The sequence below is a fragment of the Vombatus ursinus genome, unplaced genomic scaffold (genome assembly GCF_900497805.2).
Source record: "Vombatus ursinus unplaced genomic scaffold, bare-nosed wombat genome assembly UNPS02014772.1, whole genome shotgun sequence".
NCBI lineage: Eukaryota > Metazoa > Chordata > Mammalia > Diprotodontia > Vombatidae > Vombatus > Vombatus ursinus.
Window position 1 is genome coordinate 22940414 of NW_020954550.1, and position 3708 is coordinate 22944121.

The window sequence follows — 3708 nt, forward strand, 5'->3', positions numbered from 1 at the left end:
GGTCAAATTGATTGGTCAAATTGACTAAGCATAGGTAAAAGAATGTGAAATGTGGTTCTTTTAAATGAAGTTTATTTGTAAGATGAAGAACTTACTTTCCAGGAGAAAAGGATTTTAAATGATGTGGTTGGGGATGTGTATATTTTCTTTTGTAATTGGTGATCCTTGCAAGTGATCATCATCGCCATTCCCTAGCATGTGAAAAATGGATTTGTGTCAAAATTCACCTTTAGAATAAAGTTTTGTGGAGGGGCAGCAAGCACTAATTATGGAAGCAAAGGCCCTAGGTTCAAATCCCACTGCTGGCATTTATTATATGTATGTCCTTGAATCACTTAACCTCTCTGGACCTGTTCCCTCATCTGAAAAATGAGGAAGTTGGCCTAGATGGCCGATCTAAACTACAATCAATTTCTTTCAATTGTTCATTCTTGAACTTAATATTTATTTATTTTTAACATTGGTTTTTTTCCTTCAGTTCCAAATTCTCTTCCTCTCCCTAGCCCCTCCTCCACCCACCAAAAGGAGAAGCAATGTGATATCAATATAATAAATTTCTTTAATCACTTTCTTATAAACCAAGGATATTTCTAGGGCACCATTTAAAAGCTTTAGATGAACATATTGACAAATGAATCTCTTTCAGAAACTAAGGGAACTTAGGATCCAAATGTTTGCATGGATTTAACCTCCAGAAGATTAGGAAAGAACAGCTGCTGTTCTCTTTCCTACTCTTTCCAAAAGATTAAATTAAAAGGAGTTGAGTGAGAAGTAGCTGTCTAATGATTTGGGTTAGCTCCAGGATTTTTATCATTCCTAAAATTAAAGCAGGACCAATTTAATTTTTATGAAGGGCATCAAAGGCATTGTTCTGAAATTAAGACCAAATACTCACTTGGCAGGAGAGAGACCATGATTGTGAAGGTGGTTTTCCTAAGGTCAGGTTGATCCATTGCTCTAAAGATGTACCCACACCTACAACTTCCCCAGATACTTGAACATTGTGTAATTATATTGATCAAGCTTGATCAGGAAAAGATCAGAAAATATATCACCTTCCCTTAATTGTAAAGATGAGGGGGCACTATGGCAATGGAGCTTTGGTAAATACTGTCAGACTCAGTTGATGTATTGGTTAGTGTTCAAGGGAGCCACTTTTTTTCCCTCTGTTTTTTTTTCCCTTTTTTTCTGTTTTTTTCCCTTTGTTTTTTGTTACATGGGATATCTCTCTGGATAGAGGAGTGAGGAGGGATATATCTGGAAAATCAAATGAAGTTAAAAAAAGAGAGTCAATAATTTTTTTAAATTAAATTAAACCCAAAAGAAAACTAGTTAGATTTAGAGAAAAGTAAGAAGCAATGGAGGAAGAAAGGAATCTGTTAGAATCTGAAGCTAAAAACTGATAGTATCCCTGCTTGGAAGAAATATTCTAAATGAAAAGGATAGATTTTACTGTGCAATATCTTTTAAATCTTTACTGCTATGCCCTTCCTACATAAGAAAACCAAGCCCTGGAATGATACTCCAGTAAGATTAAGACCCTTCCATGGTATGCATTGTGGTCTGGGTTGGATTCTTCTCCATAACGAACCTAGAAGAGTGGCCCTTAGGTTTCTCAAAGTTTTAAGCTACTGCTGCCTTCAGTAGCACTATCCCCAAGACTTTATCCCTCTGAACAGAGCCCTTTTGGGGGCTCCCTCATCCCCCATGGCTCCTTTTCGTAGAGATTTTAGAAGGTAAGTGACTTGAACAAGGTCACCTAGTTACTTTTATATTAGAGCGGAGACTTGAACCCAGGTCTTTCTAGCTTTGAAGCCAGCTCTCTATCTGCTCTGTCATGCTGTCTCTAAATATGTCAATAAAACTCTTCTAGTTTCAATTAAGTCAGGTAGGTAGCCCAGTGAATAGAACATTGATCTGGAAACCAGGAAAACTCAGCTTACTAAGTTCAAATCCAGCTTCAGATACTTACTAGCTATGTGACCCTGGGCAAATCACTTAACCCTGTATGCCTCAGTTTGCTCATCTACAAAATGAGCAGGAAAAGTAAATGGCAAGACCACTCCAATATCTTTGCCAAGAAAACCCCAAATGGGGTCACAGAGAATTGGACATGACTGAACAACAAAAATTTCAATTAAGTTGAAAAATTTTTTTGTTAATTTCTAGACTAGAAGATATCATTCCTGGCTTTGCATAAATAATCATGTGGATACCCTTAAGTCTTTATTATAGCTTTTACAAGATGCTACATCAAAAAAAACAAAAAAACAAAAAAGAACTTGGAAACCAACACAAGTTTTTATTTTAGTTTTGTCTATAAGGTTAAGAGCAAGGGTAGTCTATATCTAGGCTAGATTGGCCCAGAGCCAGCATCAGGGGTTGTAGGCAGCTGCTTGCAGGGAATAACAGGGTAGACTTTTTAAATATTATTTTATAAATGTATATTTTAATGCCAGAAAATTACATTATCTGTGGCACAGAGGTATTTACTTTGTGTTAATTGAATGCACATATATTGCTATGAAGGCTCCAAGACCACTATGGACAGACAAATATGAAAGGCATAAGGGGAGGTGTCATTTTTAAACCTTGCCTAGGGAGAACTAATGTTTCTCTAATGTATTTTTAATGACCCCAATGTTCTCCCTGAAACAAAAACCATCTTTTCTAACACCAATATTCTTCTGGTGATGCTGTATGACTACAAATCATAGACTATCACAATCTCAAAAGAATCAAAATGGCAGGTCACTCAAAGGGCATTGGAGAGATGCATAATGAATATAAAGAGGTTGTTTCATACTACCCACCATGAATTGTGCCCAAGAAGTTGTGTAAAAGATGGCAAATATATGCCAAAGAAGGTTGGTCAATCATGTAGTGAGAACCAATGCTAGCAGATGGTCAGGCTTTGCCCTCCTCCCCACCCCTCCCCCACTTTATTGGTACCATTGTTAGAGTCAGAAACCTAGAGACAAGAGTGTGGATGGATTCCCTGTGGGGTATTAGAAGAGAATTGTGGACAAGAGTGTCCTGTAGGATAAGAAGGCACAGATTGCTTGATATCTGCCCCAGTGGAAGGGATACCCACATGGATCCATTGAAATGTAAGCCAAGGGGGTACTGAGTAATTGATCTATTTTGATTCGAAAGGAGTCTAATTTACTTGATATTGAAGTTTGGAGGTGAGAAGTTTGACTCCCAGCTTCCCTAGGCCTGGTGCTTTCCGGAAAAGCCTCATGTCCACCTTGGCCACCAACAACCTGTTCTTTAGCCCTGACCTTGTCTGTCAAGGACTGCATCTTCCATTTTCATAGGTGGAGAACAGAAAAAAAAGAAACAAGAAACCCAAACCCACATAGTTACTCGGTTGGACCCTCGGGGCAGAGCCAGTATCAGCATCAGCAGCCACCCTCAAAGTTACCTAATATTCCCCAATGGCCGGGGCCCAAGTGGAATCAGAGGGGCAAGGTTTCTTGGCTCAAGGTGGGGGGGCAGAGATCAGCAGATATTAGCATTAATTAGAGCATGGTACACAGCCTCTTCTTTCTTCAGGCTATATTCCCTCATACTTAACCTGTACAAATCACAGCGTGTTACCACATCTCCCTCATAAATATAAACAAGAAATACAATCTGTCCTAATGTTCCTCGCTTCTTAGCCTAGTCGAACCAAATGATTTTCTCACCCCAGACAGAAGCATC

The 3708-nt window shown here is 38.7% G+C and overlaps 1 pseudogene; it reads left to right on the forward strand.

Moving 5' to 3' along the window:
- The first annotated feature begins 887 nt into the window (after window positions 1–887).
- On the forward strand, window positions 888–1029 carry LOC114044266 (annotated as a pseudogene).
- Window positions 1030–3708: the final 2679 nt, after the last annotated feature.